The 24,315-nt window shown below is 39.1% G+C and overlaps 1 long non-coding RNA gene across 1 annotated transcript in view; it reads right to left on the bottom strand.

The window, feature by feature from the left end:
- LOC107322569 overlaps positions 1-21,153 on the bottom strand; it is a 96,828-nt gene extending 75,675 nt beyond the window's left edge. Inside the window, exon 1 of the long non-coding RNA XR_001558986.2 lies at positions 21,032-21,153. This is a non-coding gene — a long non-coding RNA (uncharacterized LOC107322569). The remainder of the gene's footprint in view (positions 1-21,031) is intronic.
- Between the last annotated feature and the right edge of the window lie 3,162 nt (positions 21,154-24,315).

Genomic DNA, 24,315 nt, shown 5'->3' with positions numbered 1-24,315 from the left:
ATTAAAAAAAAATATGTAACCATGTGTACCCTCTTCCCTACCTCCCATCACCCACATGCATTTACACCATTAAATGATCTGTTCATTTTTCAGTCTGAAACATCGGATTTTGGAAGTAGCAAACCACTATAACTATGCACACCAGTCTGGAGGGCAATGACTGAAAACAGAAAGCCTTTTTGCTACCAACAGTTTATCAAACTCTCAATGGCACAATGAACAAATAAGTTTAATTTCACAGAATTGCTACTGAGGGCATACTGGAAGTGGCTTGTAGTCCCTGACCATACACTTTTACAGCTAAGGTTACACAAGCAGTTCTATTCTAATAAGTTATCTTCTGATGCTTTATCACATGACAAAAAGATAAGCACAGTTTTAGATTTCAAAGTTCCAAGCAAATGAGAAACCGCCCTTACCATTCACAAACACCACAGTCAAAAAGAAGGGTCATAATGATTATAATGGCAGATGGCACTGAATGAGGTTCAGAAAAGAAAACAACACCATCTAACCACTCTTCCTGGACAGAAATATTCCCACTCCATTCTATCACAAATAAGCCACTCCTACTTTCTGAACCTAGTATCAGAACTAGAGTATCTCTCTACCACAGCAGTTAACTGAGTAATGTAGAGTTTAGCAAAGCCATAATTTGTTATAACTTTAAGTTTTTCACCTAAAAAAAACTACAGACTGTTTAGTAACCCAATGGCTTTCACTGTAGACATGGGAGCTCTCATTTTTAATAACCCAGTCAACACTGTAAATAATCAGGTTTCAGCAAGCCTCAAGTATCATTTCATGAGACAGTAAGTCCCCCATCTATTAGAGCTTATAACTAGGATTCAAAGAAGGAAATACTTTAGGTATTGGCGGTTTTCAAATTCATTTCTGTCTGTGATAACTTTTTGTTGAAGGCAATTTAGCTAACTCTCCTGAGCAGATGAAGGGATTTGCTTGACTAATCTCTTCCTCACTTATCAAGCTGTTAGTCTCCATGTAGACTGTGTGCATCTGATCTTTTATCTATGAAGAATCTGAGTAAAAATATACACACATACAATATATAATTATATATTATATACAAATATATAATTATACATATATATGTATTTATTAATTGGACATACCACAAGAAGCTCTAAATATTGTAGAGGGAGTCCTTGACACTTTGTGCTTAATCAAGCATTTACTAAATTGCATATAACATATTAGTTTCTTATGCTGCACTGTCTTTCTTTGGTACTGCACTGCAGATGATGGGCAATACTTATGTATGTGCAAGAGATGAGATCCAGTTACCTCTGAAGAATCCTAATGATTAAGCAGATTAAAAACAGTGTGACTGATTCCATCTTTATGGTTGCACATCTGAACTTCACTAATTCCGGATAAAACTCACAGTGTATTCCTCTTAGTTACAGAGTGACTCTGTAGCAATACAAATGTATACATAGCTTCGAACTTCTTTTAAATAAAAATTTCAAGCAAGAAATAAGACCCATTTTGGTGACAGAATCAGAAGATTAGCCATAAAACTGAGGCATTAACAGGAGGATCAATCCTGATATGTGTTTTTGACATAAAATATTGCTTGGTGCTGCTTCGTAGGAAATAATAAATTCACTGAGGTGCTACATTAATCAGGCCATCCATGACAGCCTTAATATATATCTCCTTAAATGAAACTCATTGCTTTTACAGGCACATAATACCATTCCTCTGACAGTTTTTAAAGCCAGTCTGAAAGCTCTACAGGAGATGTAGGTGTCACAGGCAAACTTCTCATTGAATATTCATTGTGCCGCCTGCAGTATTTTGAAACTAACATCCACTTTAAGTGAAGGGAAAGAGATTGCAGAATAGTGACCTCCTCAAAAGGACTTAGTTTAAGAAAATAATGATCTGAATAGAAGAAGGTTTAATCCAGTATTGACTTTAAATGTAGTTTCATAGAGAGGGAAAAAAAAAAAAAAAAAAAAAAAAAAAAAAAAAAAAAAAAAAAAAAAAAAAAAGTTTGGTTATCTTGTCTTTTCATTTTTTAACAGAAAATTAAAAATGTGCATGATAAATTTACATATTTTTTATTTCCATATCTATTGTAAGTGAAGGGGCATGGTGTGGGGGTCATGAGAAAATAAGAAAAACTTCCCAAGTTACTAGCCAAGTAAGACAATTCTAGGTTAAAGACTTGGATTTACTAGCCATAAACTCTTCCTCTAAAGGACCAGTTTTCTTATCTGATACATTAGTCCTACCTCCTAGCATAAAATATCAGAATTAAGATGAAAACATAAATATTTAAAATTTCATCACTACATGATAGTATCAACAACTGTCACTCAATAGTCACTCAAAAAATTGATGCAAAGATTACTGATGTGTTCATTTAATTCCAAATGTGTTCCTTTAATAAGGAAATACATTCAGATAACACCTTCAAATTACTGAAAATATTGATCAGTACTTCAAGAATGGTTACAAGCAAAGCAGTGGAAAGGAAAGAAAGAAGATAAAGATCAGACCAAAAAGCCATATGATGTTGTACTGAAGGTACTCTATTAGAGGGGACTGCAGTATGACTACTACAGGGGAAGGAGTTGGTGCTGTAATAGACAGGTAAAGGGTAACAGCTTCATAAGCTAGCTACAAGCCCTTTTCCACAACTTAAAGCCTAATTTCTTAAAGTAATTAAGACTGATTTTCCAACCCTCCTCTGTTTTTGTGTTTGAGGAGTGTGAGAAGTCAGTCCTATCACTGTCAGTGCAATCATTACTGGCACAAACTCCTAGCCATCATCCAGAGCACATATGCAGAAAGCCAATCTATTGAAAAAGTGTGGATCATCAGCTGCTGTGAATTAAGGCAGATCAGCTGCTTATGAATGCTGAAGAAAATAAAACTCACTGACACTTTTGAATGGAACTGGTAGATGCCTACTTTTTCAGCTTATTTATTCACATCCATGCTGAATAATGTATTCGTTTTATTTATTTATTTATCAGTCGATAAGGTATTTATCTAAAGAAAAAAATTACTCATCCTTAAGTAAAAGCAAACGAGGAAACTGTCTTTAATACTAAGAATTAAAGGAAAATAAGTTTTCAAGGTAAACACTGAATACTTTACATTCATTTGCCATATACTTCTACCTCAAAGATGCCTGTGGAAAACCCTGTGCTCATTTGCTCAAAGATCTAGGCTTCTTGCCAGATATTCTTCAGAAAATATTCTGTGAAGCTGTGCAGAGGAGTTCGGTATGCACAGCCTGTGAGAGGCTTAAAAGCAGTGTGCTCCAATCACCACTGCTATATTTATCATTAGTTCAGCAATTGATTATGTTGTAAGGCAGCTTTCACAGTATGAGATCAGCACTAGAGAAGTGCCCTTGTACATTATGGTGTTTCACACAGGGAGGGGGTAGAGAATGCTGCTTTCTTATTCCCTGTTCTATGGAGCAGGTGCTTAATCCCAGATCCCACCCCAGAAGATCAGCAAGGTCTCTCCACAGCCCTGCAGACAATACTAAAGAAAAGTGTGGGGCTTAAAGAGAAATATGTTAGGTATAGGAAATTTCTATCGTAGAAGGAAAACTAAAAAAAATCCCAAATTTGATGTTTGCTATGAGACAGTCTGACAGTCCTTGATGGCTATGAACTTTCCTGCAGAGCAGTATCACAGCATGGGAGACAAAGAGCAGCTGGGGAAACAAAGAACAAAGGAAAGTGATATCTGAAGTTCAATTTTCATCAAAACATGAATTTTCTGACAAAAGCCATATTGTCTTTTAGAATAAAACTTATTTTCAGTTAAAAACTTCTCCTACTTAAGACATTTTTAATTGAGAATTAAAATTGATTTATAACATGCTCCTGAAGAGTATGCGCTAATTCAGAAAAGCCAATTCCTTAAAGATAGCTTCTTGGTAATTTCTCTTCATCGCCTTGATATGCAAGGTAACCTCAAGACACACAGTCATAGATCCTGCTGCCTTTCTCAGGGTCACTTAAACCCTAACTAATAGCCTGCTGAAAGAGTAGCTAGCCTAAGGTTTCCTTACAAAAGCCCTCAGCACCCACTGATATGAAAAAAGGTTGAGGGAACCTAGCCTATTCTAATTACAGCAGTTGTCATTTCCCTGAAATAGAAAATCCCTAGCTTTTTCATTTGATAACCTCAGTGAAAAAGCAAGTATAAGGCAGAGGGAAACAGACATCTGCAATTTTTCTGCATTAGAGTCCAGAACAACATCAGAGAGCAGAGAAAACTGGAATGACAGAAGACTTCATGGCAGGCTGTTCCAACATGTTGCACTCTGGAGTACGCTTGACTCTGGGAACTGAATTCAAAGTACCAACACATAGGAGAACTCTCTCTCAATTTAGCAATTTTTAAACAACTCCATCAACCTGCAAATAAATCTCCAGAGTGAGCTTCCTTTTTCACTCTGGCAGTTCTCATTTTCTCCTCAGATCTTTGAGAATTAACTTCACTTCGCATCACTAGGTCCTTCTTTGTCTCAGCACAGCTGAAAGAAGTCTTAATAAAGATTGCTAAAAATATCTTGCAGATTCTTTAAGTACCAACTTAATGTACTTCCTCTGGTAATTTGTTTTGGCAGCTACATGACTGTTATACACTGAAACCATTTCCCAGGTGTGTGGAAAATGAAGATGGAAAGAGTGGATGCAAATGTGATTTTAGTCTACATTTAGGATTTCCAAATCCCAAGGTTATTTTGTCATCTCTTGTTCCCTCTGCGAAGCACAGCACTGTATAAGGTAAAGGCTGCTTTACCTTATACCTGAAACAACAAACAACAGCCCCGAGTTTACAATGAGCACTCTGGAATTCTGCAACACATCTCCAGTGACTGTGTATTAACTGAAATCTACCCATAAGAAAAGTAAGTCTAGCAAAAAATCTTTTTATTTTTTTTTCCCCCCTGGAATTTCTGGAGATCGTCCATCAAACTATAAAGGAAAATGTCAATTTTTAAGTTGGTCTGTTTCTAAGCAAAATTGATTCTAAGACCAATATTGAAATGAAGCTATTAAAAACATCATACACTCCTTGTAGAACAATGTACTGCTTTTAGTCTAAGCTTATTTAATTTCTATAGTCATGTTTCAAAAAATGAGGAACAGCATAATGAAATATAAGTATTTTTTAAATTGTTTCTAAAATTTGAAAGATATCAAGGAAAAAAGTACTTTTAAAGTACTCAACAATTTCATTGCCAACTTCAACATGGGAAGATTTTCCTATTAAAAGTGTGCCAAAATAGAAACATACACACTACAACTGTTTGGCCAAGTTTAAAAAAACCAAAAAGCAACACTCTTAGAGGCCATCACAAGCACTGATAATCATTTTCTGTCATACTCTATTATCCCCACAATAACAGTGTATTTAGACTTTTAAAAAAAAAAAGGGGGTTGGGGGCGGGGAGGAGAGGAACAAGAGCCTTGAAACCAGCCAAAAAATAGTTCAAAGATCCAAATTCTGACTTGGCTCATCTGTGTTGGACCTACATCACCAGGACTTCACTAATTTCAGCCTCCAGATCCTACAATCAAAAGTAGTTGTGCTACATTTGAGAATATACTCTCTCATTCACCACAGAATGATTATACAGCAGTGATGTCATCATGTTATTGTATAGGTATGCTGGTCTACACAGAAGGCAACAGTAATTGCACACGCCTAGGGACAAGATTGTCAACTACAGAACTATAGTTCACTACTCAACTGAACTTCTGACTTTGCCAAAACACATCAAAATCAGTATTTTTTCTGGTTTTTATAGGAACACAATGTAGCGCATTAGTGACTGAAGTGTCCTTTATGCATGGTGTTAATCATTTAGTTTGTTATCCTCATATATCTTCTTCTTGTCTCATAGTTCAACAACCAAGCTTTTTTGTTATACATTATCAGTCCAGATTTGAAATATATGAATGCAGTCTTTCTTAATGAGCATCCACTGTATTGCTTTAATACACTTTATTGTATATTGGAGCTTTAATGCTCCAATCATTAATGCTATGCATTCAGTTTCTGAAGTATACATTCAGTGTTACACCCCAAATTCAGATTTTTCTGATCAGCACTTCTTCATTTCAAGACACTTTTGCCACAGCAGTCCAACAGCCACTAAGAAACTCATTCAAGCTCACCTGCTTGATTTGCTCATTTCCCCTGTATCCCAGGACTAATGCAGTAATCTAAGTTTGTATGCAAATATGACCCCTTTCCAATTAAACACATGTACCTTGCTGTTCTCTAAACCACTACAGAATCACAGATGAGACTACCTGATCTCCATATATCTACCTGACTATCTAAAAAACACTTTAAATATCTAGCTCAGGTTTTATTCTAATACTTCTGCTTTCCTCTTACAGACTTTAAAGTACCAAAATTGTCATTATTTCATGCCTTGTAAATCTTTGAAAAATTCTGAAAAAACTGAGAGGTATTTTTTAAAATTATTTTAAATTCTGATTCACTTGGAATTATAAAAACCATTGAAAGATTATTTGCACTAAACCACGGCCATTGCTTACCACACATTCCTAAAAATTACTTCAGAATCTGTAAAGAAAACAGACTGGCTTCCCATAAACTATGCTGACTTGTTATTCACTGACCTCAAAAATAAATTATATTAGTGTAAATAAGCAATCCATCCCCTTCTTCTCATCATATTTCCTGTAGTTTTCTAATTCATTTCATTAGTGTTTATGCAAAAAAGACCACGAAGAACAAACTCTTCTTTTAGTATTTATGTATTTCTGGTCTGTCTCCCCCCAGACATACCTTACACTACAGTGTATTAATTAAAATATTGCAATTTTTTTCCTAACACAGAACTCAGAAGTGATGAACACCTTCAGACATTGCAAGGGAATTTTTACATGAAACAGACACGGCAGATTAAACAGCAGAAGTGTAAATATGTGAAACCAAAATTCTCTACAAAGGAATGCTCTGAGTAGTTTTCCTGCACTCTAAAGGCTGAATTCCCACTGTTTCATTATCATTCTTCAGACATCTACATGTTTGATTGCTTTGGCATGTCCAGGCTTTTCACTAGACTGACTCTGAATTCCTCTTCAAAGTTTGTGGATAAAGACAAAGTAACTACTTTAAAGATGATCACAAAGGGAACAGAGGAGAATATGTGCTTGGACAGATTTTACCTTTCCCATTCCCCAGAACATGACTTTATACTTCAGCCCAGCACACCAAGTCCAATGATTATCTTTGTCAACACCATCACCTCAGGCATATACACTATATATATATAAATTAATACAGTAAGGCATACTGGAAATAGTTCTTTGTAGAACTGGAATTTTGCCCTGAAGCTATTTGTACATTTAGCAAGCTAAACTCTTCCATGTCACATATATGGGTACCAACAACCCATTTTCTTAAAAAAGCTATCCTTTCCTTCTCTGATTTCTTCTCTTGTTTTCACATGACAGATCAGATGGATAATTAATCAAGAAAAGGGGAAAGCTTCCTAGTGCACATTGCTGGCCCACAACCACACAGTAGCTCTTGCTTACATCGCATCATTCAGCATGAAGAGATCTGGGGCAGAATTCACTTCCCTGGGTTTCAGATTTTTAACAGTACAGACATTTCCACTTAAGCTAGTCACCTATGTTCAATTTAGAGAAAGGAAAAGCATAACCTCTGGGCGCAATTTATCTAACTCTAAATAAATGGCTGAAACAGGTCAGATGAATCACATTCTATTTTTCCCAACTGACTGTAAAAATAGTTTATGATAACTCATATGACAAAGTCTTTTTATCAAAGACATACAAAGCAAGGACAAATCCATTTTCTTACCATTTTTAACAAAAACCATGGAAATGTATCTTATAACAGTCCACCATTACACAATCAAAAGGGAAATAATAATATTGCACCAAAACCACCTGAAAATACAAAAATGGTACTATAGTAAAATGGCTTGAGTTCTGCCAGTTTTTACTTACAGAGGACAATATTCAAATTGTCTTTTTTATTTACTGTAAGTTATGGAAGGCAAGAACAAGTTTAGGTATATCTCTTCCTATCAGTGCAGCTATCCTTGTCTAATCCCAGTATGAGCCAATAAAAAAACATATCTGAACATTTTGTTCCAGCTTACACTAAGTTATCATACTACAAGTGAAATACCTTGGACACAAAATGACATACAGGAATATAGGCATGCAAGAAATAGAAATCTGTAGCGACGGAATCAAGACAGAATCGCAGGTTGATCTGTCCCCCTTGCTAAAAGGGGTAAATCCATCTTACCTCATATCTAAAGGACATAAGCAAAAGTTTAGTACATGTTCTGAATAAGGCTGAACAGACAGACTTAACTAGCCTTAATAAGCAAAGTTAAACATTAACAAGGTATAAGTATCTGTAAACACTGTGATACAACTGGATTTTCTATATTACCATAAAGTTCAGACATAATAAAACAGTTATTTGAGGACTTAATTCTGGAAAGAATTATTTATGCCCATCTTTCCATTGACTTTGATAAGTCTATTCATTTGAGCTAAACATAATACAGAGGTTCTGTTTTACATCCAATATTCTTGATCTCATGCTCTAATAACACTGCTTATTTGTTTTTCTTATTAACTAATCCTTCTGACTTTCTGTAACAATTAAATTTTAAGTTGTCTTCTGGAAGAGATGGAAGTGAAGCTATGCTGCTGAAAAGAGTAGGGAAACAGCCTGGTCATTATACCTGAATTTGACTTTATTTAGTAGTTTACCACAGGTAATTTATTTTCAAATGAAGAATTATGATATTAAACAGCTATAGTTGCAAAGATAAACAAATCTATCAAACATAAAGTCTTTGTTAGCTTGTTTAAAAGAGATTAATGAGCCTGTTTCCATTTGTCCCCAGTCACATCCTTCTCATTCGAGAATGCTTCTTTGTGGTGTTCTAATGAGCTGGTAATAAAACAGTCTCCCTTAAACTCTGATGACTTTACATATACTTTTTCATAATTAGATACCCTAATAATTTAGTAATAACAATAAAGTTCATGATGCACTACATACCAGCACTTCAGATTTCAGAATGGAAAGTAATTACTAAGCCATTAACAACACTTGGTTTGTGTACAAACACATTTTATCTTCAAAATCTAACGCTAACATTGGAGAATTTCTTTTCTGCAAGTAATTCAACAGAAATTAAGTCTCCTTGGCTGTCTCTCCAGTTTCTGAATTATGTATACTTATAGTTTCATACATTCTACTCTGGAAAGAGCTTCCAGTGTTTGCAGGACATGCTGTGATTCATGTGAAACCTTTCAAGCCTGTAACCAAGATAATTAAATTTTTGAACTGGCCTCTTTCATACTCTGAAGTCATACTCCTGACCACAAGAAAGATCCTCATCTCTTAAGCAGTGTTTAAAATTATATTTATTTTTAATGAATGGTAAGATATGAAACATCCTAACTGAAATTCTTTCAGCAGGAAAGAGCTACACCACGATACATTAAATAGAAGTTGCAAAGACATATAGGAAGACCTTGAAAAGGACACCGTTTTTCCAGCTTTGCACCTAAAGGTTCAATTCAAGTATCAGTGCCTGAAGACAAAGAGTACAGGAAAAAAAAAATAAGATCTGTTCTTCTGTATATATTTATAACTTTCTTACCTTTCTCACTTTTAACCCTACCATCAAGTTCTATCCCCTATCTCCCTTCATCTTTCTAGAAATAAAAAATAAACAAACCAACAAACAAAACACAGTAGTAAAGCAACATCAGAAATTATTTTTTTTTTCTCTCTGATACTCTGTTTATTTTGAAGACAGAACACATAGATGAATGTATGTTAAAATAATAAATTCAAAATTATGCTTTGGATATTTATGCAACCCCTTTAATTGCAAGAACTTCCCACTGACCTGTGCCCCCACCACACACTGTTTCCTTGATTGATGCCAACTCTTAGCAGAGAAAGGCTTGCTCCTACCTTCATGAGAATGCCTCTGAGCTCACCTAGACCAAGAAGTGAAGAGCTGCCGTGCCTGCAGAGAGTAGGTGGTGACTCAAAAGTCTGGGAAGCAGACATGCAGAAAAGCCCCAGTAATCATGAAAAGGGAAAATTTTTAAGAGAATTTTGAGTAACTCATCTACAACTACCTTAGTTATGAAAAGTTGATGGTTTGAGAGTAAGCATATGAACTGTACATAAATGGGCAGGACAATTTACTTGTAAAACTCTTTATTTAAATTCTACTACATTCACAAAGTTTTAGAAGTTACATCTTATTACTATGCTTTTCTGGTAAAATCAAACAACTTCAAAGGTTTTTTGGAGTCCTACCTCTAAGAAAGAGGCTACAGCTGTGTACCCCTACTAAAAGAGCATAATGAGAGGCAACAGAATTGTTCTTTTACATCTTTCTTCTAATCTTCCTTTTAGTTCTTCTGCTGGAACTGAACATGTTGGCTATGCAATATAAATATAATATTTAGCAAAGAAAAACTAGTATTTTGCCGTACTATGGTTGTAATCATGCCGCTCTTTTCCATTATGAGGAAGCATACAAGTGTGCCAGTGTCACAATCCATCATCCTCTAGTGGCCAAAGGAAGCATAACACTTGCTGTACATAACAGCAAGTTATACAGGAAGGATTTTTTAGACATATATATGTAAACTACGTTGGCTTTTTTTTTGCTTGTTTGTTTTTTAATTTAGCCTGTTGCTTCATATCCCTGCCCCAAATGGCAAAGGTTCTCAATAAAATACTTAGTTTTTCAGCACGTCTGTCTTCTAATCCCATATCACTGAACATTAATAAACCACAATGAAGGTCAAATTCTGCAGAGCTGCTTTTAAAAAATTTATATTCACTTTTGCCTCTCTGTTTTTAATCTTTCCCTTTGGAATAAGAGATACATCACTACTTGCTGAGAAGCCTTTAAGCGTTGCATTGCCTTGACACACAAGGCCTTTCTCTGAATGTTAACAAAGTTTCATCAAACTTGACCATATAAAAAGCAATTTAACTTCTAAAGAAAAAAAGGAAAATTAAGTTTCTTATCCTTTTCAATGTAGTGAGTGTTCAGCTGAGGTCAAGAACAAGAGAACAAGGCAAGGAGCTACAAGAAGAATTACTGAGAACTTGGCTCCATGAAGCATAACATCCACTGTCATCAGTGTTAGTTTTGGCCATTCCCTCCCAAAACTGACTAAGAAAGTACAGAATGGAATAGAAGAACAGAGAAGGGTAACAGAATAGACAGATATATAATAGCCTTTGCACTTAGGAATAATTTAACAGACTGCAATTCTTTAGCTCTGGGTGGGGAGAGGCAGGGGAGGAAACTCTGAAGGTGCTGAAAAGATATCTGGAACATCATGGCAGATATACAGAGAGCTAAACAGCAACTATTCTTTATTTTTCACAGCATAGAAGAAGAAACTCATAATACTGTCAGTCTGCAATTCAAAATCATCGGAAGGAATTACGTTCTCCACACAAAATGTGATTAGACAGTAAAACTCACAAGAGACACAATGTACAAATGAATTTATAAAGGGATGAGATAAATTCATGAAAGAGATATCAATTCAAACCACCAAATGCAGTAGTTTGATGGAGCCTCTGGCTAATAAAGTCATTCATCTGCTCATTGCTCGAAACTGAAGGAGAGGGGCTTCTCTGACATTCTGTTTCTACAAGCTTTACTTAGCATGTGGTACAGAATATTGCTGGTAACAAGTCATTGGGCTACACAGACACTCATCAAGTTCACTGTGGCAATTCTGAGTTTAAAAGGAATAACTGTATTCACAAATATACCATTTTCAAAACCACTCTGGAACGATTCCACGAGTAATGGCTTTTAAATCCAAATAGTTACAAATGCATTATCTACAGTACCTTATTTAGCCCATCAGGACAAACCAATTTCTACACTCAGAACACATGACAAAGACAACAATATATAGTGGACTCACAACAGACATAAAAGAACTAATGTAAGAGAATTAACTGAACGATTTTAATCTTCTGGGAAAGTACTGACTGTACTGGTTCAAAAATGAGATAACAAAGTTCAAAATCATTTGATACTACATGGTAATATCTACCACATCTCACACTCATCATTAGCCCCAGAACTTTTAACAACTGTAAGAATCAATAAAGAAAGAATATGAATTGCTCCAGATTCTGGAATCTCAGAAAGTTATGAAGTTTACCTGCTTACAAAGTAAGATCTCATTTTCTCCTCAGGCCAATCAGAATTCAATTAAAAAAATAAAAATAAAGAATAGTGATACAAACAAATATACCAGGACTGAACTGAATTAGATGAGAAAGAGTGACAATGACAGAGCTCACCTACAGGTGGTTTCTCCATCATTTCTATACATCAGAAGTTTTTCCTTAAATATTGAAAACAGCAGAATCTGAAAATGGTAAGTCTAAATTGAAGTCTTTTTTTTTTTTTTTTTTTTTTTTTTTTTGGCAAATACTGCTCGTATTTGCAATTAACTTCTTTCTTAGGTAAGGTAAATTGATTGTTTAATGAATAATGTGTAATTTGAGCTGTGTTTGAAGCCAAGTATGAGTTCTTACTCAAAGCAGAGCTTATTTTGCCTAAAGGCTGCAGCTGAAGTTATGAAGTATCTTATTCATCTTACTGACTGAATGGATAGAGGCAGTTTCATTTGATATTCATCACCATAGTACAATATAACCTTTCCACTGCCAGAGAGGATCATCCTTGAATTATACGATTAGGAAGGGAAAAAGTACTGTGCTATGCACCTTTGGCAGAGCATAAAGGACTCTAAGAAGCTAGAAAGACAGCTGACCCTGCCTGCTGAGATAAATGGATGCAAGATGGGATTGAGCCCAAGGGCTCAATTCTCAGCACAAAGATTTCCACTTTAGAATGAGGAGCAATATCTCAAGCAGTAAGTATAGATGTTTCCTTGGGAAAAACTGAGGGCATAGCATTGCATGATTAAAGGACACCTGAAGAAATTTTATTTTTTTGATACACTAAGCCTTGGTGGAATTACTTATTACTTTGTGGTTGCTTAAATGAAAGACTGTTAACTCAGAAGACTCTCTGATCTTCTTCATACAGGATGGTTCAAGTAGATTTTCTTTATTGAAGTTACCAGTTCTTTGACTTTCACAGTATCAGGGAATGTGAACTGAGCTGACAGATTATCAAAAGTTCAACAACAAATGACTACTTAACTATAGGTGGATTCCTTAAACCATTCTTCCTTCAGAAGCATGTTTAAGTGAGCAATCCAACAACATGGAACACATTGTTACTACCATAACTCCACACACATCCTGCTAAAGATAATACTCTGCATCAGGCATGTGGCCTAGGATAGCTAGTAATAAGCCCCAGTTTATGTCCTCACACCACAATGGCAGTGGCTCCTCCTTGCCGAGTGGCCTGACTTGGCTCCAGGCACGTATCCATCACTCAGTAACAACCATAACATCTTCACTCAGTGTGGCCCAGGTGAGACAGAAGGTTGGACATCCATGTTACACATTCTTCTCAACCTTTTCACAAACCTGTTGATAGACTAAAGGTAAGAGTTTCCTCTAAGACAATATGGCTTCAATAACATCCAGCAAAAGCAAAGAAAATTTCAGTCATTGTTATGTTTTCTCCCTAGTAAAGTAGCTGTGACCTCTGAAGACCCCATGTTGCTCAGAGCTCATCATCATTTTGTCTTCCATGCTGAGCAGTACCCCAAGCCTGAAAAAGGGCTTATTCTGAATTCCCTGAAGGTCTTCAGTGGATAGATGTACCGAAACTTCCACACTATGTAGCTACAGTGCAGTCCGTTGTTATATAATAATATTCAGAATTTCACAAACTTATAAAACAAACTACAATGAATGCAACTCATTATGTAAGAGGAAAGAGTCTAATGATTAGTCACATTTTTAACGGCAATAAATAACATTTCAACTCTTGTTGTCCTTGACTTCCTCAGTTCCCTCAAAGAATTTCCAAAAGCATCAGCTGATCTAATAAATGAAACACAGCTCTGATTTAATGTAGAGGAAGACAGTTTGAATTTGCTCTAACCTGTAAACCAGTCACTATTCACTACATCACAGTTAAATTAAGTTTTCCCTGCTGTAGAATTAAAAACCTGAATAATGGGTGAACATCGTGGAAACAGAAAAAAAAGCATGTCATTACTGTCTCCTAACTTTTTTTTTTTTTTTTTTTTTTTTCTTTAATCATACTGAAATTTACTTCATATGTCATCTCGGTTAATCAGTCTTTTCCACAGAGAAAAAATGTATGGTCTTTTGAAAGTCACTCTTTTGAAAGACAGGCACTCTACCACACACAACAATTTATACACAAAGTCTAGTGAGTAAATTGCTACCTGCTACTCTCCTCCAGTGCTGCTTTGATGGCTACCCTTAAATCAGCTACTCAGCACATAATTCACAGGTGTCTCTTCCACAAATCTCTTGATTTCATACAATTCTCTTTCTAAGCTCTTCAAAGTAGCACCTTGTTCAAGATTACACGTAAAACCTAGACCAGAGCTCAGAGTCAGGATATATGTCACAAAAAACTTTGAAAAACTTAGCCACATGTTCTTCCTGCTTAATTCAGGTCTAAGGTAACTTGACCATCTTGTACCAGGTCTATGTCTGACCACACAAAATCAGAGAATTGCAGGGATTGTGAGGGACCTCAAGACATCATCAAGTCCAACTTTCCTGCTAAAGTAGATTCCCTACAATCAGTTGCACGGGTAGACATCTAGATTAGTCTCTCCATACAAGGAGACACCACAGCATCTCTGGGCAACCTGCTCGCATGCTCTATCACCCTTACCGTAAAAAAATTCTTCTACATTTTTGCATGAAAATTCCTATGTTCAAGTTTTAGACCATTGTCTCTTGTCCTGATGCTGCACAACCCAAATGAGAGCTCTCAGTTATCATGGTATAGCAATAATCCCTTATTGTGCTCAACAAAAATCGTATATATCACTCACTAACAAGCAGTAATCTTCCACCAGCAGTTCATTAACTTAAGAGTATACCAAGCAACAGCAATAGGTTTCTCAACTTCCCTAAACATGACAAGATTAACCGTGCTTATCAGCAGAACAGTGTGAACAGCGTATACTGCTACTCTTCAACTGCAGAGTTTGTTCTTTGTTCTAGTTTGCTGACTCCTAAGGATTCATAGCTATGAGGCCTACCATGGAGTTTGTTGAGCCCACGAGCCCACAGTTCCAGCTTCACCTACATCTCCCCCTTCTTTATTAATAATAATAATAATTAAAAACAAACAAACAAAAAAAAAAAACAGTTCACAGTATTTTGTATCATTTTCTGTATATGCTGCAGTGAGCACAGAACACCAACCAGAACACAAAGAAAAGCAATGAGACAAACTAACCCTATTTTTAGCAAATTCTGTATCCATTCTGCAAGATGCCCAGAGACCCCCCAAATATACTCCACCCATCATCAACCTGCAGTTTTTTGACCCCATTCTGTAAATCTTGAATGCTCTTGTGTATCAATTCTGACAAATTCATGCAACACATACCATCAAAGTCTTGACACCTATGATCTTGAGCTAATAGTAAGAAATCTATGGCAGCATGATTCTGAAGTGCAGCATGCCTTACTGAGTCTACCTCTAGTAGCAGTCCACTTAAAGCCAGAAAAGTAGCATTCATTTATTTGGCCAGCCAATATCCAAGCTTGTTAAGCATGCTCAATGCTTTAGATGGAGTAACACCTGGGGCTAAAAAGGATGCTGCTATTATCCTTCCAGGGTTCTAAAACTTTACATTATCCTTGCAGTCTGATTGAAAAGCATGTGTAGTTTGCCTAAGGCACTTTTGGTGGTGAGTAACCATGGAAATACTGGATGTTACTAAAGTTAGTCTTCCCAATCTGTACAGATCTCCTTTGATGTGAGAGGGGGATAGCAGGCCACGCCCTGTCCCCATAGATGTGAAAAACACCTTAGCTTGCTGGCAAGCTTAGAGGGTGGCTACTAGATTCTGTAATGTTAGCTGAAATATAATTACACCAAGCAGAGTGATTCCTATAAGCAGCTAAACTAGAATTAACACACTGAATTGGTGATTAATTCTTCCCACTGCATTTAAAGTACAGACAATAGCCCATTTTAACAGATCCCAATAGCTCCAGTTCTTGTGGTTCAAGTTTGCTCTGTAGCAGATAGGGTACCCATCCATCCCATCTGTCAACCACATTACTCGTGTTGGATGTTACCCTAAAAGCAACTCTTGGGATGGGTCATATGTCAGGGGGTTGTCCCACCAAACAGGTTGAGAATGGGTTCTCAGGTGACACGGCCAACAATGTGCGTTTTGTCCCATCTTCTTGGCTAGGGTGACCCTGTTTTGGTTGAACTAGAATCCAAACTGCTGACAATAGCACTGTGACCACATTACAGAAGATGATGAGATGGATGGCCAGACCCATCATGCTGGCACCCATCTTGAACCTGTTCTTGCTGAGACACAAGTATAACCTCAACCCAAAGTTCTCAACAAGTTCTCAACCTTCCCTGTTAGTTAGTGCTTAGATTTTTTACCATAATCTGTGCTCTTTCCTTGACAGGAGTTAAAGCATTTTGACCAAAGTGCCTGTAGATTGGAGAACCCTCCACTGTCCAACAATTTAGAAAATTAAGAACATAGCATGCTTTAGCTATTCTTCCCTGAGGGGTCATACCCACACTCCCCCTTTTTTGTTTCTGAAGCATGGCCTTTAAAGTGCCATGGACCCATTTGATAATGGCTTGAACTCTGGGAGGGTGAGGTATGCCCATCAGCTGTTGAAAAAAGGAGTGGGTAGCATGGTGTTTTAGGAATCCCAAGGGCCGTAAAGGCCAACAAAAAGTGTTTACACACATTTTTTACTTTTTCTCCAATATGAGCAAATGCAAAAATACAGGTAGAAAAGGTATCAATGGAAACATGAACATTGCAGAGCTTTCCAAACTCTGGTAAATGCGTAACATCTGCCTGCCAAATTTATTATTAGTTCAATCCTCGGACACTGATAGCTATGGAGGGGGCTTGTCTGTTGATTGCTTTTGCAATTTGGTGGTAAAATTCATGAGACAAGAGTGCTTGGGCAAACTGATCAGGAACAACAACTGCTCCCACTAGTTTGTCTGCATGTGTACTGCCTTGAGACATAGGTCCAGGCAGAGAAGAGCGATAGCAAATGTGCCAAATAAAGTAAGGTCTTGAGCAGTGGTCCAAAAATTACTTTGTCTCATCCTATTACACCTTCACCCACATGTCCTATCACAATACACAGCTAAAAAGAGTCTGGTCTCATCCATCTACCTCCCATCTCCCTTTGTAAAACCATAGGATAATAGAATCATAGAATCAACAAGATTGGAAAAGACCTACAAGATCATCCAGTCCAACCGTCCACCTATCACCAGTATTTCACACTAAACCACGTCCCTCAGTACAGCATCTACATGTTTCTTGAACACCTCCAGTGTCTGTGGCTCCACCACCTCCCTGGGCGGCTCATTCCAGTGCCTGACCACTCTCTCAGAGTAGTGTTTCCTAATATCCAACCTCAGTCTCCCATGGTGCAACTTAAGGCCATTCTCTCTAGTCCTATTACTAGATACATAGGAGAACAGGCCGACACCCAGCTCACCTCAACCTTCCTTTAGGTAGTTGTAGAGAGCAGTAAGATGTCCCCTTAGCCTCCCCTTCTCCAGACTAAACAACCCCAGCTTGCTCAGTTGTTCATCATAAGACTTGTGCCCCATATCCCTCACCACCTTTGTTGCCCTTCTATGGGCACACTCAAGGGCCTCCATGTCTTTCTTGTAATGAGGAGCTCAAAACTGAACACAGTTTTGAGGTACAACCTCATCAGGGCTGAATACAGAGGGATTATCACTTCCCTGCCCCTGCTGACAACGCTATTTCTGATTTAAACCATGATGTCATTGGCCTTGCTGGCCACCTGGGAACACAGCTGGTTCATGTTCCACCAAGCATCAACCAACACCCCCAGATCCATTTCTTCCACACAGTTTTTCAGCCACTCTGCCCCAAACCAATAGTGTCATCTGGGGTTGTTGTGGCCAAAGTGCAGAACCCAGCACTTGGTCTTATTGAACTTATTCCCATTAGCCACAGCCCAGCAATCCATCCTGTCCAGATTGCTCCACAGGGCCTTCCTTCCCTCAGGCAGATCAACGCTACCTCCCAACTCGGCCTTATCTGCAAACCTACTGAGGGTACACTCAAAAACCTTATACAGTTCATCAATAAAGATACTGAATAAGACAGGCCTCAGTATCAACACCAGAGGAACACCACTTGTGACCGGTCACCAGCTGGATGTGACTCCATTCACCACCACCCTCTAGGCCCATCTATCCAGCATACCTGTCCAAGCCATAGGCTGCCGGTTCTCCAGGAGAAGACCGTGGGAGATAACTTTGAAGGCTTTGCTGATGTCTAAGTAGACTACATCAACAGCCCTTCCCTTGTTCACAAGGCAGGTCACTCACAGAAGGAGATCAGGTTGGTCAAGAAGAACCTGCCTATCATGAACCCATGATGGGTAAGATCTGATGGCCTGATTGTCCTGAACATGCTATGTGCTCTCCATCAAGATGATCTGCTCCTTAACCTTTCCTGGCATTAGGGTCAGGCTGACAGGTCTGCAGATCTCCAGATCTCTTCATGACTTTTCCTGTATATGGAAATCATAGTGGCAAGCCTCCAACCCTCTGGGACCTCTTCAGTTGAGCAGGAATGATGACAGATGATGAAAAGCAGCTTGGTAATCAACTTTGTGAGCTCCCTCACCACATTCAGACAGATTCCATCTGGCTTCAGGGACAATTAGCAGTCCAGGTGGAGTAGCAGGTCTCTGTTTCCACCTGAATTGTGGGGGATTTATTCTGCTCCCCATCCAAGACTTCCAGGTCAGGAGGTAGAGTATCCAAGGATAACTGGTCTGACTTTTAAAGACAGTCGTAAAGAAGGCATTGAGAACCTCAGTCTTTCCCTTATCCTCACTGGTCATATGTTCCCTGTCACATCCAGTAAAGGATGAAGATTCTTAGATTTGTAAAAACGTTTTCTGTTCTCTTTTACCCCAATGGCCAAGTTGAGTTCAAGCTGGGCTTTTGCCTTTCTAATTTTCTCCCTGTACATCCTAACAACTTCTTTGTACTCTCCTCAAGTTGCCTGTCCCTTCTTCCATGGGAGGAAAATTTTCTTCTGGAGCCTCAGGAAAAGCTCTGTGTTTATCCGCACCAGTCTTCTTCCTGTGGCACAGGGGGACAAGCTTGCTCCTGTAGTCTTAGGACTTCCTTCTTGAGGAGCAACCAGCCATTTGGAACTCCTTTACTCTTCAGGACTGAATCCCAAGGGACTCTCCCTGCCAGCAGCCATTTCAAAGTCTGCCCTCCAAAAGTTCAAGGTAGCAGTTAAGCTGCTCCCCTCCCAGCTTCACCAAGAATCATGAACGCAACCAATACGTGGTCACTTAGTCCAAGAAAGCTCCCGACCTTCACATCTCCCACCAGTCCTTCTCTGTTTGTGAACAGCAGGTCTAGTGGGGCACCTCTCCTGGTAGGCTCTCTTACCAGCTGTGTCAGACAGTTATCTTCCATACACTCAAGAAAGAAACCTCCTAGAATGATGTTGGTTTTTTTGTTTGTTTTGGTTTTTTGTTTTGTTTTGTTTTTTCTTCTGTGCTGCGTTGTATTTCCAACTTACATCACAGAAGTTGAAGTCCCCTATGAGAACAAGGGCTGGTGATTGGCAATTTCTGCCAGCTGTTCACACAACAGCCCGTCTGTCTCTTCATCCTGGTTGGGCAGCCTGTAACATCCCCGCCCAGGATGCCTACTTTGTTGGCCCTCCCCCCTGATCCTTACCCACAGAAACTCAACCTTATCATTCCCAGACATAAGCTCAACAATATCAAAGCACTAACACAGAGAGCCATGCCACCACCCCTCCTTCCTTGCCTGTCCCTTCTGATCANGAAACTCAACCTTATCATTCCCAGACATAAGCTCAACAATATCAAAACACTAACACAGAGAGCCATGCCACCACCCCTCCTTCCTTGCCTGTCCCTTCTGAAGAGCTTATAGCCATCCACTGCAGCACTCCAGCTGTGGGAGCAATCCAACCATGTTTCCATAAATGCAACTAAGTCATAGTTTGCCTCCCTCACAATGGCTTCTAGCTCATCCTGTCTGTTGCCCATGCTGTGAGCACTGCTGAGGGCACTTCAGCAGAGTCCTCTGCCTCACCCATAATCCTTCTATTGCTCCTCTAGAAGCAGGCCTGGTTTTATTCCCTTCCCCCTCTATATCCTCCATACCCTCTCAACGAGCCCTGGCAGCTCCTGAGCAAGGATCCATTTCCCTCTTTGAGACAGCTGAGACCCACACACAGCCATCATGACAGGTGCTGAGTAAACCACCTCACAATCAACCAAAATTCTTGTGTTTGCACCAGCTTCTCAGCCATGTATTTATGAGATGGGCTCTCCTGCTCCTCTTAGTATCCCTTCCTGCCACTGCAGGGATGGAGGACAACACATCTGTATGCCCACTCCACCCACTATCCACCCCAGTCCCCTGAAGTCCTTTCTGATAGTCCTCAGGCTTCTCTCAGCGACTTCATGGCTGCCGGCCTGAAGCACCAGTAAAGGACACTGATCAGAGGGGTGAATCAGACCCGGCAGTTCCCCAGAAACAGCCCTGACCCGGCCCGGGGAGGCAGCACCCCTCCCTGCGGTACGGCCGGCCCGACACACAGCGCCCTCCGCTGCTCTCAGCAGGAGCCGCCTACGGCAATCAGCCTCTGTCCTTCCCGGCCGGGGCACCCTGGAGCTGCGGAGTCGACCGCCTCGGACTCGACAACCTCGTGGGCGGACCTCAGACCGCATCCTCACTCACCTCTCCATCAGGCTCCACAGCCTCAAACCCGTTATGCGGGGGCACGTGGAGAACCGAGACAGGTCGGGAAGGGGGCTGCCTGAGATGCCGTCCAAACTGCCGCACCGCACTACCTGCCCGTGCCGTTCGCACCGCCCCTACTCCGCCTCTGTGACGCCATAACGCTGCCGGCACGTGGACAATGATGAGGGGCAGCTGCTGCGTGACCTGGCCGCCTCTCAGCCAGCCGAGGCGATTCCCTACTTGGACACAGAATGCGTCCACTCCAGAGCCGAGTACCTCGACAAAAAGTATATATATTAATAAACGTTAATCAGATCATCCCCCTCAGTCTTCTCTTGTCTAGGCTAAACTGGCCTAGGTTATTCAGTCTTTCCTCATATGAGATATGTTCCAGGCCCTTAATAATCTTTCTGACCCTCTGCTGGGCTTTTTCCAGGAGATCCCTGTCTTTTTTGAACCAGGGAGCTCAAAACTGGACGTAGTAGTCTAAACATAGCCTCACCAGGACAGTATAGAGGGGGAAGATCACCTCCCTCAACCTGCTGGCCATGCTCTTTCTAATGCACCTCAGGATACCACTGGCTTTCTTGGCCACAAGGGCACACTGCTGGCTCATGGCCAACCTGTTGTCAACCAGGACCCCCAGGTCCTTCTCTGCAGAGCTTCTCTCCAGCAGGTCATTCCCTAAACTGTACTGATGCATGCAGATATTCGACCCCAGGTGCAGGGCAATTGCTCTTGTTAAACCTTATAACGTTCATCCCTGCCCAACTCTCCAGCCTGTCCAAGTCTTGCTGAATGGAAGCACAGCCTTGAGGTGTGTCAGCCATTCCTCCAGACTTGCTGAGAGTACACTTAATTCCTTCATCCAGGTCACTGTTGATGAATATTTTGAACAACACCAGACCCAGCATAAACCTTAGGGAACACCACTAATTACAGGCCTACCACCAGATTCTGTGCCACTGATGACAACCCTCTGAGCTCTGCTAGTCAGCCAGTTCTCCATCCACTTTACTGTCCACTTATCCATCCTGCACTTTCTAAACTTCAGAACAAGGATGACCTGTGAAACAGCATCAGATGTCGTACTAAAAGTGCAACAAGGTCACAAGGTACACAACATCTACTGCTCTACCTCAGTCTACCAAGACAGTGATGACATCATAGAAAGCTACCAGGTTGGTCAAGCATTATTTCCTCTTGGTGAATCCATGTTGACTACTCCTGATAACCTTCTTCTCTTCCAATTGTATGGAGAAGGTATCCAGGACAAATCTGAGATGAGGCTGACTGGCCTGCAGTTTCCCAGTTTCTTCTGCTTGCCCTTTTTGAAGACTGAATACCAGCTGTCCTTGAGTTTTCAAGCACCTCTCCCATTTGCTGAGACCTTTCAAAGATGATAGAAGGTGGTTCAACAATCACCACAGCCAGCTCCTTCAGCACATGTGGACAAATTCCAACCAGACTGTGGATTTGTGTGCACTGATTTTGGCTTGATGGTCTCTGACCATATCCTGCTTGACCAAAGGAAAGTCTTCCTTTCCCCAGACTCTGTCTTACCTCCAGGGTCTGGGATTCCTGAGGGCTAGTCTTAGCATTAAAGACTGAAGCAGAGAAGGCGTTCTCTATCTCTTCCTTCTTAGCATCCCCTGTTACCAGAACACCCTCCTCATTTAGTAGCAGACCTGCATTTTCCCTAGTCTTCCTTTTACTGCTGACATATTTTTAAAAGAATCTCTTTATCCTTTGCTTCCTCTGCTAGATTTAATTCCAAAAGAGACTTAGCCTTTCTCATCACACTACAGGCCTCCTTGAAGCTTTGTATTCTTCATCAGTAATTGTTTTATGCATTTGAACTATGGCACAATTGTTATTCTTTAAAAAGATAAATATTGAGTTCAGTTTAAAAGTTGTTACAGAGGATAACCTATGACCCAGGTTGAAAGTAGGTGATTACACAGTAAAAAATGAATTTTGCTTTCCTTTAAAAAAGTATTCATACCCTGGGAAATATGTTTGTGCATCCATGAAGTCCTGAAAATTGTTTCTTTAGATGTAAACACATAACTTAGAGGAAGTAATAAAAACAAAATACTTGGCAAGGAGAGATTTTATCAAGCTAAACAGCTTTTCAAAGGCATAATTACAAAAACTAGGATCCAAATGATTTCTTTGAATATTCTTACTTAAGCTGAATTCCTATTTCTCACACATTAAACAAAAGCAAACAGGTTTATTCTGGGGCTTGAATAAAATCACTAACTGCTTTTCCCTTGGTTGGTGAAAGGTTCAGATAGAACTCAAAGTCCAGGCTACATAAGTAGAGTATTTTAGACATGTACTTAATACTAAAATCCATCTGGTTGTGTTCAGACAATCACTGAATTTTCAGGAAATGTTTTCATACAACTTAATAAACTGTATTCATAATGCTCAGAAAAGGGATAGCAGTGAGGAAGTGGAATTAGTTCTACTTACATATCCCAAAACATTTGTTCCTGTCTAGATAAAGATGTTCCACCTTCTGAAGATACTGAGATTTAAACCTGAGTCCACACAAAATAAAGGATAAAATATATTATTGTTGTAAATAGGTAAAGTAACTAGAAAATTCCTTCAAATCATCAGAAATATTTAGAGCTTTCACTGCCATTTACAAAATATTCAGTGATCTAAAAATACATTTAATCAGTCAAACTTAACCCTAGGCTGAGAAGGAATTTACATAATCTATACTAACCTTAATTCTACCAGTCTGCAATATAAATGGTATACTTTCTTGACCAGAAAATTTAAGAGATATTAGATTGTTGTCTTTACAGTACTATCTTAACACACGTAATCTCATAGCCAGAGAAAATTAGACCTAGTAAGTAATTTGGGTAAATCACAGAAGAAAAGTTAAAGCCATCTGTAATCTTAGTTATCTCCCTAAAATCATAGAGGTTTTGCTAAGAATAGAATTACTATTAAACGGTGCCCTTTTTATGACTGGAGATAGATCTAACCCCAAACATTAACTGTCAGGCCACTTAAGTAGATAAAAGATGCCTCTCTTACTCTACCTTCTAGAAAGTATTAAAAAGGAAAAAAAAAAAAAAAAAAAAAAAAAAAAGACATCTAGGCATTAGAAATTAAGACAATATTAGAAAAACTTCCTTCCTCTCCTCATCCCTCATCCCACACATTCTCATAATTAGTTTACACCTTTATGCAAGGTAGAATTGATAAGCATTCTTATCTGTGTACATAGCTTTTTAGTAATACTGATGTTTCTC

Source organism: Coturnix japonica, chromosome 1 (genome assembly GCF_001577835.2).
Source record: "Coturnix japonica isolate 7356 chromosome 1, Coturnix japonica 2.1, whole genome shotgun sequence".
In the NCBI taxonomy this organism is placed as follows: domain Eukaryota; kingdom Metazoa; phylum Chordata; class Aves; order Galliformes; family Phasianidae; genus Coturnix; species Coturnix japonica.
This window is presented reverse-complemented; position numbering and strand designations above follow the sequence as displayed.